General features: G+C 37.6%; 1 protein-coding gene across 4 annotated transcripts in view; it reads left to right on the forward strand.

Moving 5' to 3' along the window:
* The first annotated feature begins 60 nt into the window (after positions 1–60).
* The window catches only part of Xrcc4 (X-ray repair cross complementing 4), a 226,079-nt gene continuing 211,404 nt past the window's right edge, over positions 61–14,735 (forward strand). For 2 of the 4 annotated variants that reach the window (XM_052159445.1, XM_052159444.1), the window contains exon 1: positions 61–141. The gene's annotated coding sequence lies outside the window, so the exon portion shown is untranslated. Of the gene's footprint in view, positions 142–215; positions 264–14,735 lie in introns of those variants that run through there. The other 2 variants (XM_052159442.1, XM_052159443.1) reach the window with 2 other exon arrangements.

Here is a 14,735-nt window from a genome sequence, read left to right on the forward strand (position 1 = left end):
AGGCTCCTGTTACCGGAAGAGGTGGGGCTTAGCCGATGATGAGCAAACCACGGTATTTGCGGATTTTCTTATTGGGCTTGTAGTCGCTGGGTGTCCACATTTTTTTTTTTTTTAGAAGACCGGAAGTGGAGTCACTGAGAGGTAGGCCCCGGAAGTGCCTGTGGTGTCTTACCATAAGCAATGCAATTTTTCTCTTTCCTTTTTTTTTTTTCTTCCTGTGACAACCTCCTGTAGTTCCCTGATAGTGGCTTTAAAGCTGCTCGGTGGGTGTTTTTTTACCCTCTTTGTTACCCCTGAGCCTTTCGTTTGTGGATGTAAGGTTTTCCCAGTGTGAGCACCTGTTGGGCACCTTCCTAAATTTATCTTTCTGTATCACGTGGGATTTTTTTCAATCATGAGAGGCTCCTTGGAAATATGCCGAGTTGCTGTGTGATAGAGACTTGCATTCAGATGGCTACGTTCAGGGTGGTCCACCAGCCACTCCCACCAGCCAATGCTTGCCTTTGCTGGCCCCCTCCATTTTGCACACTCTGCATCCGGGGCTTAGGCGTTCTAGGCCTTGGAGAGAGGGAAAGAACTCTGTGGTAGCTACTGGAAAGGAACGGCCCACTTCCGAGGGGATTAATTGTCTAGTATAAAACCACTGGGTGAGAAACTATTTCACCTCTAGATTTCTTTATGAGTTTTGTAGATAAGGGGATGATGTAATTTGATGTGTTCAATTTTATATAAATTCTTGGAATGATTCAGAAGTTGGGCACTTTCCCCACTTTCCTAGTGTATCAATATTATGGAAATCCTGTGTTTAAATAACTGTTTTTCCCCCCTTTAATAACTATGGTTCTAGTTTTTATTCAGAATGATAGCCATCTTTAAGTTAAGCAGCTAGAAGATATGTAGAAAGCATTAGTGAAGGACACTGATGTGATATGTTAATTTCTGAGCTCTATTTACAATCATGAGAATCCAGTACTTATGGCAACTACGCTATAGGCGATTGCGTTTATTACTGCATGCCATCCAAGATTTTGTTTGAAATTATAACTACATTTTTAAAATCAGTTATACCCAATTGCTATATTTGTTGGTCAAATACTCAAATTAAGGATCTGCATCTTAGTGGTATAAGGAGACTGTAGCAGCGGAAGGGAATTTTCTTTGAGTATTTTAATGGGGGACTAGGGATTAGGCCACTCGGAAATGATTGTCATTGAATAATCTCATTGAATTGTTTTGTGTTATACCTTACTATTCAAGTTGAGTAAACATGAATGTTCCAAATGTAGATGTAGAAAATATATTCTGTAGCTCAATAAGTTTGGTTTTTACAGTAGTGAAGTGTTAGTAGATGTTATAACTGACTTTATTCATATAAAGATTGCTAAATCCTATTGTTTGACACTTCAGGTTGATGTTTCTGTATAAGGTTCTGGTCCAGGCTCTAATAAAGAGGCTAAGGTTGTTAAAGATGGAAATTGGTTTGTTGTATTTATGTACAATTTAGGCCATTGTTTCTTACATATCTCAACTTTAGAATAGTAGCTCATAACACTTTTCAATTGTTTTGTTATCCATAGAAGTACATAGTGTTAGGAGGTAAAGTTGAATATCCATGTAAAATAGCAAAATTAATCAAACAGTAAGCCTTGTGGGGAAGAGCACGGTAATTAGGCACACAGAACCCTTCACTGTGATTTTTTGTTGCAAGTGAATGATATTCATCATTTCAAATTCTTTTCCTTTTTTCACTTCTGGTATCTCTGCTGTGATTTTCCTTTCTTATCATTATGGGCCAATTTCCTGCTAATAGTAGAACTTGACTGTTGAACTAATGCAGACATTATTGTCTTCTCTGCATGTGGAAGAATATTTTCAATTTTCATGTCATGATATCCACAGAGTTGTATATAAAATGAGAAATTTATAGTTTTCTGTAAGAGTGCATTTAGCTTTCCTCACTGTTTTGAGGATTGAATGACTAAATATATAAAAATAATTAAAACCTGTTTGATATATTGTAAGCATTAGAGTGTATATTGAATTTTCATCCTTGGGTGGAGGGCTAATGATGGAAAATTGTTTGATTGTTAGATGTTACTCACACAATAAAAAGTTTAAAATTAATTTGTTTTTTTATGCTGCCAGGTCACTTTCTCTACATTTTCCTTTTTTTTTTTTTTTTTTTTTTTTTTTTTTAATTTCCGAGATTGATAATGTTTGAGGTTTTTTTTTTTTTTTTTTATTTTTGTTATCTATCTTATTTATTGGTACTCAAATATGTTATTGGGTTTTATTTTCATTTATAATCTATCATATCTGTGTATGTCTTCTGTCTGTTCTATCTATCTATCTATCTATCTATCTATCTATCTATCTATCTTTGTGTTTTCTATAATTCTTAACCAAATACATAAATTGAAGCTAGGTTGTTTTGGTTTTACTTGCTACCTTTTCTCTTCCCTCATGACTCCTACATAATGGCATCCAAGTTTTGTTTGAATGACACGTTATTTCTTTTATATTAAGAAATGATCCTATTCTTTTTTCCATTTCAGGCTAATTTACGTATTTTTCCCGAGCAATATCTACGTAATTTTCCTACTTGTCTCAATTTTTAGTATTTGATTGTTTTTTATGTTTTCTTCAAAATAGCTCCTGTTCCCATATTTCACCAAGATTCTTTTCTTAATGTCAGGACAGTGAATTCCAGATGTTGATCATGCACAGTCATGGTCATATCTGCCCTATCATTTTGTCGCCTTAGCCATGTTGTTTCTTATTTCTTTTTTGTGATTTTTAGGGCCATAGTTACAATCTTTTCCTCCCATCTCCTTGGTTTCTACTTTTAGTCTTTCTCTGCTGAATCCTTTGTTCTTCCAAAGCATTTATTGTTGAAGTGCTCTATTGCTCATTGCTCTATGTTCCTTTCCTTTCTGTGTCTCCTTTAGATATCAAGACTCTTAACTTTACATATTCTCTCAATGATTTACATATTCATATTTCTCATGCCTTCTCTCTGTAATTCTACATTCTTCTATTCACTTGTCTACCTGAATATCAATATTTGTAATTTTACAATTTTATTTTAAAAATACTGTGTATGTGTATATAAGTATTGTTTTATGTGGGTATATGTATGTATGTATGTATGTATGTTGTAGGTATGTATGTCCATATTGATACAGGATCACATGGAGGCGAGGAGAGGGTGTTAGATTGCTTTGATATAGAACTAGGTAGTTATGAGCTGCCTTATTTCAGTGCTTGGAACCCTGCCCAGGTCCCCTGCAATAGCAGCAAGTGCACTCAACCACTAGCCTTCTCTGCATCCCCACTGTTTGTATTATTAAAGGATAGGGAAAACATTCATGTAGTAGTTAGGGTTTCTATTGCTGTGAAGAGACACCATGATGACAGCAACTCATATAAAGGAAAACATTTCATTGGGGGCTTGCCTACATGTTCAGAAGTTTAGGCCATTTTAGTCATGAACTGCCCACAGAAACATGGCTACTGAAGGCAGGCATGGTGATAGAGAAGGATCCAAGAGTTTTACTCTGGATTGGTAGACAGCAGGAAGAGAGAGATGGGGCCTGGCTTGAACTTTGAAATGTCAAAGTCTAGCCCAAGTGACACACTTTCTTTAACAAGGCCACACCTTCTAATTGTACCACTCCCTGGTGACCAAGCATTCAAATCTGTAGACTATGGGGCCATTCCTATTCAAACCCCTATAATCCCCAAATGAACACCTTTCCTCTAGTACCTACCTGTATTATATATTTTCATCTTGGTTAAAGGCACAGGTGTTCAACCAGTCTGTAAGTTAAGTCTTTGGAATTAATTGTTACTTCTATCATTCTTTTTGTTTGTTTGTTTGTTTGTTTGGAGTATGATATTTATTTATTTATTTTTATTATTTATTTATTAGATATATTTTTCATTTACATTTCAAATGTTGCCCCCTTTCTTAGTCCCCCCCCCCACAAAGTCTCATAACACATCTCCCCTCCCCCTGTTCCCCAATCAAACCTCTCCCATTTCTCTCTCCCAGCATTCCCCACACTGTGACATTGACCAGGCCCTTTCCAGAACCAAGGGCCTCACCTCCCTTTGAATTCTAACAAGGCCATCCTCTGCTGCCTATGTGTCTGGAGCCATGGGTGACACAATGTGTACTCTCTGGTTGATAGTTTTGCCCCTGGGAACTCTGAGAGTACTGAGTGCCTCATATTGTTGTTCCTCCTATGGTGTTGCAAACCCCTTCAGCTCCTTGGATTCTTTCTCTAGCTCCCCCATTGGGGACCCTGTGCTCAGTTCAATGGCTGGCCGAGTGTGTCCCCCTCTGTATTTGTCATGCACTAGCAGAGCCTCCCAGGTGACAGCTATATCCAGCTCCGGTCAGTAAGTACTTGTGGATATCAATAATAGTGTCTGGATTTTGTAACTGTGTATGGGATGGATCACTGGGTGGGGTAGTTTCTGGATGGTCTTTCCCTCAGTCTCTGTTCCACACTTGGTTTCTGTATCTCCTTCTGTGGGTATTTTGTTCCCCTTCTAAGGAGGACCAGAGTATCCATACTTTGTTCTTCTTTCTTCTTGAGCATCATTTGATATGTGAATTGTGTCGTGGGTATTCCAAGCTTCTGGGCTAATATCCACTTATCAGTGAGTGCATATCATGTGTGTTCTTTTGTGATTGGGTTACCTCACTTAGGATGATATTTTCCAGATCCAACCATTTGTCTAAGAATTTCATGAATTCATTGTTTTTAATTGCTGAGTAGTATTCCATTGTATGAATATACCACATTTTCTGTATCCATTCCTCCATTGAGAGACATCTGGGTTCTTTCCAGCTTCTGGCTATTATAAATAGGGATGCTATGAACATAGTGGAACATGTGTCCTTATTAGATGCTGGAGAATCCTCTGGGTACATGCCCAGGAGTGGTATTATGCCCAGTTTTCTGAGTATATTTAGCTAAGTCCATCACCAAATCATCTTCACTCTGTCAATGAAATATATCTGGAATCTCTCGGTCTCTACTGCTTTTCCTGAACTGATTTTTCTTTTACTTGGATTTCTGTTAGGCTTCTGTGTGCATGCTCTCTCTGTCTCTGTCTCTCTGTCTCTCTTTCTCTATCTCAGCATGGTTTACAGAATTAGAGTTTTTGGTGGTTCCTACCTTTTTGTTTCTTTTTTAAGTCTTTGCCTCAGACTACTGCTTTTTAAAATAAGTCTTAAAATTATTTTAGGTAAGTGTACCATCTTTCTTTGACAATTACATCTTAGAAGAGAATAAGAACCTCAATAGAAAAATTGTGACTTTCATGTAGAATCTGAGGTTCATTGTAATACATCAGTGTTGGTAATGTGTGATTTATTAAGTTCAAACTGTTTATACCTCTCTTCTATTTTAATTTAAACAGAGTCAGGTTGTTCTCACATGAGATACCACCAGTTCGTCTCATATATAGTTTTTCCTAATTGAAAAATATATTCAGAACTGAAATCTTTTGATAGTGTGTTGAGAAGGAATAAGCTTGCACTGCCTACCCCAAACCTACCTCTCATAACTGTACCTATTTACGTGCCTGTTTACTAATGGAAACCAAGAGAATAAGCACCATTGGGAGACAGGAGAAATGAGAATCAATATTGGGCAGAAAACCCTGGACAATACCACAAGTTGTTACTGCCTATAGTTGAACCATATATACAAAAGTCTAAGAGTCATAGACTACCAATATTTAACAGTTTAGTCAAACAACAGCAACTTTATGGGGTTTACATAATAATAAACTGTTTTAATAGCACATGAGTACTTTAATTCCTGATTAGATGAGTAATTACATACTTAGCTTCCAGGCACTGTGTTCCTGAATACGTTCTAGGGAGAAGTCCTAACACCCTCATGGAAGATTTTATTTTGTGTTCTGTTGGTGATGTATTTTTAAGCTATACTGAACTACTGTACCCAAATCTTAATAAATCCCTATTTTCGTTCATAAAAGTATAAGTTCTAGGGTTTTCTGAGCTATGCAGATTAAAAACCAACATCCAACCAACCAACCAATGACACAACGAAACAACAGTCTTAACAACCCTTCAGATTCACACCGCCCTAAAGGGGTTGGGAAGATGGCTCAGTTAGTGAGGGCATTTGGACTATGGACATGGACACGCTAGTTCAGATCCAGCAACCACATTAGTAGCAGAGCATAGCTGAGTGTCCCTATAATCAAAGCATTGTGGGGTAGGGGCAGGCAGATCCTAAGTATTTTTTGGCAGAATATCTAGCATAAAACATCAGCTTCTGCCTTAGAAAAGACCTCATGTCAGGCTATAAGAGAGAGAGAGAGCAATAGAGAAGATATCCCAAGATCTGTTCTGACCTCTGCATGGGTGTACATGGGCTCACTTGTGTTCATTTACTGCACGTATCACACACAAAATAAATACAGTGTAGTGGTTGTGATATAAATCTGCCTTTTTGTCTAAACATTCTGTATGACCTTGGTTATGAATTTTTAAAAATATGAGGCTTTAAAAATCTGTCATCATCCTTTTGCTTTGCAATTATATTTTCTTTTCCTCTTTTCTGAAAGTAAAGTCTAGCAAAATAGTGTAAGCAAGAATCTACTTATAGATTATTAAAAGCGCTTCTATATATTTATTGTAAATTCCCTTTAGGTATTAGCCTATTTTTTCTTGACTAGGGTGCCATGTAAGTGATTGCTTCATTAGAAACTTGATTTTATTTCCTTCTAGTCTGTATGTACAACTGGTTGGCAGAGCTGCAGAATTTGGACACCTGCAGTCCAAGCAGCTTGAAGAGAAGCCATCACTGACTATTAAGAGAAGGAAAAGAAGCTCAAGTTCAAAATAGTGTTATCAATGATACAGTGTTGTAACTAACTTGAGCTGACCTAAGCACTGGCTTCTGCCATGTTCCTTATCAGCATCCAAAAGGGCATACAAAATGCTTTGTAAACTAATTTAAAAAGTGTCTTGTTTATTCAGAAGCAACTGTGAATGGTATTTGTTCAGACCAAGATCACATCAATTGCACACCAGCCAACAACGTATTAGTCTTCTAAGAGAGAGGCCATGTATCAAAGACACAAAGTACTAAAGATAAGCTTCTCAATTCTCAACTGTTCTGAGCTCTCAATAAAGCTACTGATGTACAAATTGGGGTAGGACCCAAGTGGTTCCACCTGCAGACTCCTCTTAGCTCCCTGGCTTTAGCTGAGAGAGGTGCTGTTACTAATGTGCCCTTTAGTACTCTTAGGAAACAAAACATGGGCTCTCTTATAGCCTCAGTCAATCAGTGTCTCTGAAGAGGAGTCCACTCATTTTCTCCAAGTAGTTCTGGGGCAGAACACTGGTTATTTCTGTGTACAAGGCTGGTAGGAGCAAAATATGGTTGATTTGTTCTGACCCATAATAGAATTTTGGCCTCTCTCATGTGTTCTTGTGGTTGATTCTTGGATATTTTTATTTGATATTTAATGAGACGATATTCTTAGTAAAGTGATGAATTATTTAAGCAATAAGCTCAACTGTAGATTATCAAGCACTAATTTAAAGCCGGGCGGTGGTGGCGCACGCCTTTAATCCCAGCACTTGGGAGGCAGAGGCAGGTGGATTTCTAAGTTCCAGTCCAGCCTGGTCTACAAAGTGAGTTCCAGGACAGCCAGGGCTACACAGAGAAACCCCGTCTCAAAAAAACCAAAAAAAAAAAAAAAAAAAAAACAACCCAAGAAAGAGGCCTAATTTAAATAATACATTTTTGAGTTTCCTGAAGCACAGATTGCTTGCAAGATACAGAGTTTTCACATGTGAGTAGCTTATTAATGTGTATCACTTAACTATAGTTCACATGTCCTGCTTCACCAGCAGGTACAATAAAGTTGGAACAGCATGTTTCATAGTCCATCCCAGGTTCAAGCTTAGGTCCTCAAACAGTATTTCTTTAAAGTAAAATTAGCTTAACTGAATGAAGTTTTAAATTAATTAGAAAATTGGAAGATAATTGAACTGTTGCAATTAAAACTTATTTTTAGTACTGATCTGAGCCCTACCTGTCTTTTGAACATTATTGAGCTTAAAACCCTTCATATTATTATTAATTAATATCTGACTGACAGGCATCTTGATTTTTGAATTTTAAATGATTTTGTCTCTATATTTAGGAATTTGTTAGTTATTCTAAATATAGAATTAAAAAAAAAAAAAAAGCAATGGAACAGCCTGCTCTATGAGTGCTGGGATTTTCTTACACAGAGTTAATGTTAACAAAAGCCATGGCTCTGCACACATGTGTGAGAAGAAATAATTGTGTGCACACCTGTGTGTGTGTCCTTGCATATCTCTATGTGTCATGCTATGTAATGTTTTTGTGAAAGTCTACAGAAACAAAATAATGTATTCTATAACCCCACCCCCAAACACAAAAGAAGATGTTTTTCTTTTTGTTTGCTTTCTTTTTATCTTGTGTTGATGCGTATGTATGTGCACATGTGTGGGCATGCACCTGAAGGTTTGAGGTTAAGCTTGGATGTTATTCCTCACTCTGCATCTTTATTTTTGAGGCAAGATCTTTCATTAGTCAAGGTTGGCTGGCCAGCCGGAGTCCCAGAAATGGCTTGTTTCTGCCTTGCTTCTGTTGAAAGCACTTTATCTACTAAATTCTCTTCACATTCCCTGTTAAGGTTTGAATCCATATGAATTATGTGCTCCTGAGTTAGACAGGTAGCTCATCTAATTGAGAGATCAAGTATCACTGGGTTCCGTCCCTAGCACTGCAGAATACTGGTTATGGTGTTATATGCTTGCAGTCATAAAAATTCAGAAGTGGAGGTAGGGGATTCTGACAACTTCAAAGTCATTCTCAGGTGCATTGCAAATTCAGCTTTGCGGACATCGAAGACTTCCTGATATTTGGGCTCAAAAAAATTTATGCTCTTAACTATAAACACTGAATAAAAAAATTGGAGGAGACAGTAGAAGATAGAAAGGCTTCCATATTCACAAAGAAACAAAAAAGTAGCCCACAGATTTCATTCAGTTCCCAGAAAAATTAAAATAATGTTTTTTAGAAACAGAAAAAAATAAACTTACATGGAAGCCTAATTGAATATCATAAAATATTTTGAAATTTATCCACAGTTTCAGTCACCTGGTTTTCCACACAGATGCAAAAAATACACACTGGAGAAAAGATAGGAGCTTTAATAAATAATAATGGGAAAATTGGATTTCTAAATATAGAAGAATGAAACTAGATCAGCATCTGCCACCCTCCCCCAAACTGGTGGTTCCTCAGAAAATTAGACATAGTACTACCTGAGAACCCAGCTGTACCACTCCTGGGCATATATCTAGAAGATGCTCCAACATATAATAAGGACACATGCGCTACTATGTTAATAGCAGCCTTATTTATAATAGCCAGAAGCTGGAAAGAACCCAGATGTCCTTCAACAGAGGAATGGACACAGAAAATGTGGTATATTTACACAGTGGAGTACTATTCAACTATTAAAAACAAAATTCTTAGGCAAATGGATGGAATTATTAAGTATCATCCATTGTGATGTAACCCAAAAGAACAATCATGGTATGCACTCACTAATAAGTGGATGTTAGCCAAAAAGCTCAAAATAAACAAGTTACAATTCACAGACCACAGGAAGCTCAAGAAGAAGGACGACCAAAGTTGGGGTGCTTTGGTTCCTCTGAGAAAGGGAGTAAAATACAGGAGCAACTATGGAGACAAAGTGTGGAACAGAGACTGAAGGAAAGGCCACCCAGAGACTGCACTACCTGGGGATTCATCCTACAAACAGTTACCAAACCCTGACACTATTATGGATGACAAGAAGTGCATACTGGGAGGAGCCTGTTATTGTTGCCTCTGGAGGGGCCCTGCAACAGCCTTACACATACAGAGGCAGATGCTAGCAGCCAACCATTGGACTGAGCGTGGGGTCCCCAATGGAGGAGTTGGAGGGTGGTCTGGAGGAGCTGAAAGGGTTTGCAGCCCCATGGGAAGAACTATGTTGGCCAACCAGATGCTCCAGGGCTCCCAGGGACTAAGCCATCAACTTAGGGATACACAGGGTTCCAACCAAAAGTGTGGCAGAGGAATGCTTTGTTGGGCATCAGTGGGAGGAAAGGTCTTTGGTCCTATGAAGGCTCAATAGAAGCCCCAGCAAGGGGAAATCAAGAAGGGCAGGTGGGAGTGGATTGGGTGGAGGGCATATTCTTGGAGGCAGGGAGTGGGAGGATAGGTTGGGGGTTTTCAGGGAGGTGGGAAAGCAGGAAAGGGTACAACATTTGAAATATAAATGAAGAATATATTCAATAAAAAAGAATTCAAGATGTACTTATAGGTATGGATTTCTGAAAATGACTCTAGTAACTCAGGAAGTAATCCCAAGAGCTGGCAAATGAGATTGCAGTGCATTCAAATGCTTCTGTAGAACAGAGGAGAATAGAATGGAGAGACAGCCCCAGATTAGGGAAATACCATTGAGAACTATATATTTGATATAGGATTAATATATAGAACATATAAAGAAACCAATAAATACCAAAATTCAAGACAACCTATTCTCTAAGCGGGTTAATGAGATGAAGAGATCTCAAAAGATGAAGAACAAATGACCGTTTACATATGTGGCAAGTTCAATATCTTTAGGTAGCAGGTAAAAGCCCTTCCTTTTCCTTTCTTTTCAATTAGTCTGAGTTATAAAGAAAAAAATTGAATGTTTACGAGAGTACCAGAAATATTAAACTCATGCTACTGATAGGATTGTAAATTAGTGAAGACAATATGGAAATTAGTTCTTGCTTTCTTCAAAAACCTACAAATAGAACTGCCTTATAAGTCAACTATATCCACCCTATTACATACAGCAATCACTATTCCACAGAGATACTTAAAGATCTATGCTTTTTTGCAGTGGTGTTTACAATGGTCAAATTATATAGCCTAGGGATCTCTCAACAGATGAATATAAAGATATGTGATAATCAGTTATAAAGAACTAAATTATATCATTTGCAGGAAAGTGAATCATTGAAGATCATCATATTTAGTGAAATAAACCAGTCTCATACAAATATATTTTCATTCCTTTGGGAACCCTGTTTTTTTATATAGATGTGTAGATGCACACACACAAACACACACACACACACACACACACACACACACACACAGAGGAGAGGGGAAAGTGAGAGGAGAGGAGGGCATGATGCAGGTCTAGGACTCCTTGGGAAAGAACTGGAACTGGAAGTGGGAAAGGGAGAGAAAGCTAAAGCTGAGAATGGATTGGTCAAAGTACCAGACACACGTGTATGAAAACATTTATGGAAGCTGCCACGATGTAGCTTGAATATACAGAAGTACTAAATGAATACAGCAATCAAAAGCAGAACTAACCCAGCTTAAGATAAAATATGTTTTCCCTCTGGTTATGAGTAACCTTTAAATGCAATATTGGTGTGTACTGCAACCTTCATCGGTTTTACAAACTGACAAAGAAGTTAGGATTCTGTACTAGAACATCCAAATGAATTACGCATTCAAAATAAGTTTTAGGTCTCAAAGGCAAACAGACAAATAAGAGACTTCATTAAATTGATTAAATTAAAATGCATGCATTTTATAAGCATATGCTGCTAACACTTTAGCAGAGTAATCTTGTATGTTCAAAAAAGAAAACAAAAACAAATGTGATTCTCTAATGATATATTTTTTGTGATTTGTTTCAAATACTCGTAATCCATATTTTTCTAACAATTTTCAAATTCAACTTTTACACAGTAAGTTACTGAAAAGTGTCTGACTATTTGATGTAATAGTAAATATTCACAAATTCCTAATGCATTTTGGTATTAATTGCATCTATGCAAAAAGAGCCACATTATAGGAAATAGTTTGAACAAATGAAGTATCTGTTATTTTCAGTAATTATAATTTCAAGGGTTCACGCTTACATGTTTCAAATTTTGTTGTACATATTTGAAGTGGGCTCAATTATTATTTCATTTTATATCCTTAGGAAGAATGCTATTTTTCCTACTTCAGGCAATTTATCATTTTGCCGGAGTTGTATATTTAATTAGGCATTTTTCTTTTAATTTTGGATGTTCTCTGGGCTCTTTGATCCTTTTCCTGTAGGAAGGTAATACTGTGACACACATCCTCTAACACAGATGATAGAGGCTTCTTTTTTTTTTATTCGATATATTTTTTATTTACATTTCAAATGATTTCCCCTTTTCAGGCCCCCCCCACCCCCCCACTCCCTGAAAGTCGCATAAGCCCTCTTCCCTCCCCCTGTTCTCCCATCCACCCCTTCCCACTTCCCTGTTGTGGTTTTGCCCTATACTGCTACACCGAGTCTTTCCAGAACCAGCGACCACTCCTCCTTTCTTCTTGTACCTCATTTGATATGTGGATTATGTTTTGGGTATTCCAATTTTCTAGGTTAATATTCACTTATTAGTGAGTGGATACCATAACTGATCTTTTGAGACTGGGTTACCTCACTTAGTATGATGTTCTCCAGCTCCATCCATTTGTCTAAGAATTTCATGAATTCATTGTTTCTAACGGCTGAATAGTTCTCCATTGTGTATATATACCACATTTTTTTGCATCCATTCTTCTGTTGAGGGATACCTGGGTTCTTTCCAGCTTCTGGCTATTATATATAGGGTTACTATGAATATAGTGGAGCACATATCCTTATTACCTGCTGGGGAATCCTCTGGGAATATGCCCAGGAGTGGTATAGCAGGATCCTCCAGATGTGACATGCCCAGTTTTCTGAGGAACCTCCAGACTGATTTCCAGAGTGGTTGTTTGCAACCCCACCAGCAGTGGAGGAGTGTTCCTCTTTCTCCACATCCTCACCAACACCTGCTGTCTCCTGAGTTTTTAATCTTAGCCATTCTGACTGGTGTAAGGTGAAATTTCAGAGTTGTTTTGATTTGCATTTCCCTAATGACTAATGAAGTTGAGCATTTTTAAGATGCTTCTCAGCTATCCGAAGTTCTTCGGGTGAAAATTCTTTGTTTAGCTCTGTACCCCACTTTTTAATAGGGTTGTTTGGTTTTCTAGGGTTTAACTTCTTGAGTTCTTTGTATATATTGGATATTAGCCCTCTATCTGATGTAGGGTTGGTGAAGATATTTTCCCAATTTGTTGGTTGCCAATTTGTCCTTTTGATGGTGTCCTTTGCCTTACAGAAACTTTGTAATTTTATGAGGTCCCATATGTCAATTCTTGATCTTAGAGTATAAGCTATTGGTGTTCTGTTCAGGAAATTTCCCCCTATACCGATGTCCTCAAGGGTCTTCCCCAGTTTCTTCTATTAGCTTCAGAGTGTCTGGCTTTATGTGGAGGTCCTTGATCCATTTCAAGTTGAGCTTAGTACAAGGAGATAAGGATGGATCAATTTGCATTCTTCTGCATGCTGACCTCCAGTTGAACCAGCACCATTTGTTGAAAAGGCTATCTTTTTTCCATTGGATGTTTTCTGCTCTTTTGTCAAGGATCAAGTGGCCATAGGTGTGTGGGTTCATTTCTGGATCTTCAATCCTGTTCCATTGATCCACCTGCCTGTCACTGTACCAATACCATGCAGGTTTTTAACACTATTGCTCAGTAGTATTGCTTGAGGTCAGGGATCCTGATTCCGCCAGAATTTCTTTTGTTGTTGAGAATAGTTTTAGCTATCCTGGGTTTTTTGTTATTCCAGATGAATTCGAGAATTGCTCTTTCTAACTCTATGAAGAACTAACTGAGCTGGGCTTTTGATGGGTATTGTGTTGAATCTGTATATTGCTTTTGGCAGAATGGCCATTTTAACTATATTAATCCTGCCAATCCATGAGCATGGGAGATTTTTCCATTTTTTTTTTAGGTCTTTTTCTATTTCCTTCTTCAGAGTCTTGAAGTTTTTGTCAGACAGATCTTTCACATGTTTGGTAAGAGTCACCCCAAGGTACTTTATACTGTTTGTGGCTATTGTGAAGGGTGTCATTTCCGTAATTTTTTTCTCAGCCTGCTTATCCTTTGAGTATAGAAAGGCTACTGATTTGCTTGCATTGATTTTATAACCTGCCACTTTGCTGAAGCTGTTTATCAGCTGTAGGAGTTCTCTAGTGGAGTTTTTTGGGTCACTTGGGTATCATATCATCTGCAAATAATGATAGCTTGACTTCTTCCTTTCCAATTTGTATCCCTTTGACCTCCTTATGTTGTCTAATTGCACGAGCTAGTACCTCAAGTACAATATTGAAAAGATAAGGAGAAAGGGGCCAGCCCTTTCTAGTCCCTGATTTTAGTGGGATTGCTTCAAGTTTCTCTCCATTTAGTTTGATGGTGGCTACCGGTTTGCTGTATATTGCTTTTACTATGTTTAGGTATTGGCCTTGAATTCCTGTTCCTTCCAAGACTTTAAGCATGAAAGGATGCTGAATTTTGTCGAATGCTTTTCAGCATCCAATAAAATGATCATGTGGTTTTTTTTTCTTTGAGATTGTTTATGTAGTGGATTGCATTGATGGATTTCTGTATATTGAACCAACCCTGCATCCCTGGGATAAAGCCTACTTGATCATGGTAGATGATTGTTTTGATGTGTTCTTGGATTCGGTTGGCAAGAATTTTATTGAGTATTTTTGCATTGATCTTCATAAGGGAAAC

This window comes from Apodemus sylvaticus, chromosome 16 (assembly GCF_947179515.1).
Source record: "Apodemus sylvaticus chromosome 16, mApoSyl1.1, whole genome shotgun sequence".
NCBI classification, from domain to species: domain Eukaryota; kingdom Metazoa; phylum Chordata; class Mammalia; order Rodentia; family Muridae; genus Apodemus; species Apodemus sylvaticus.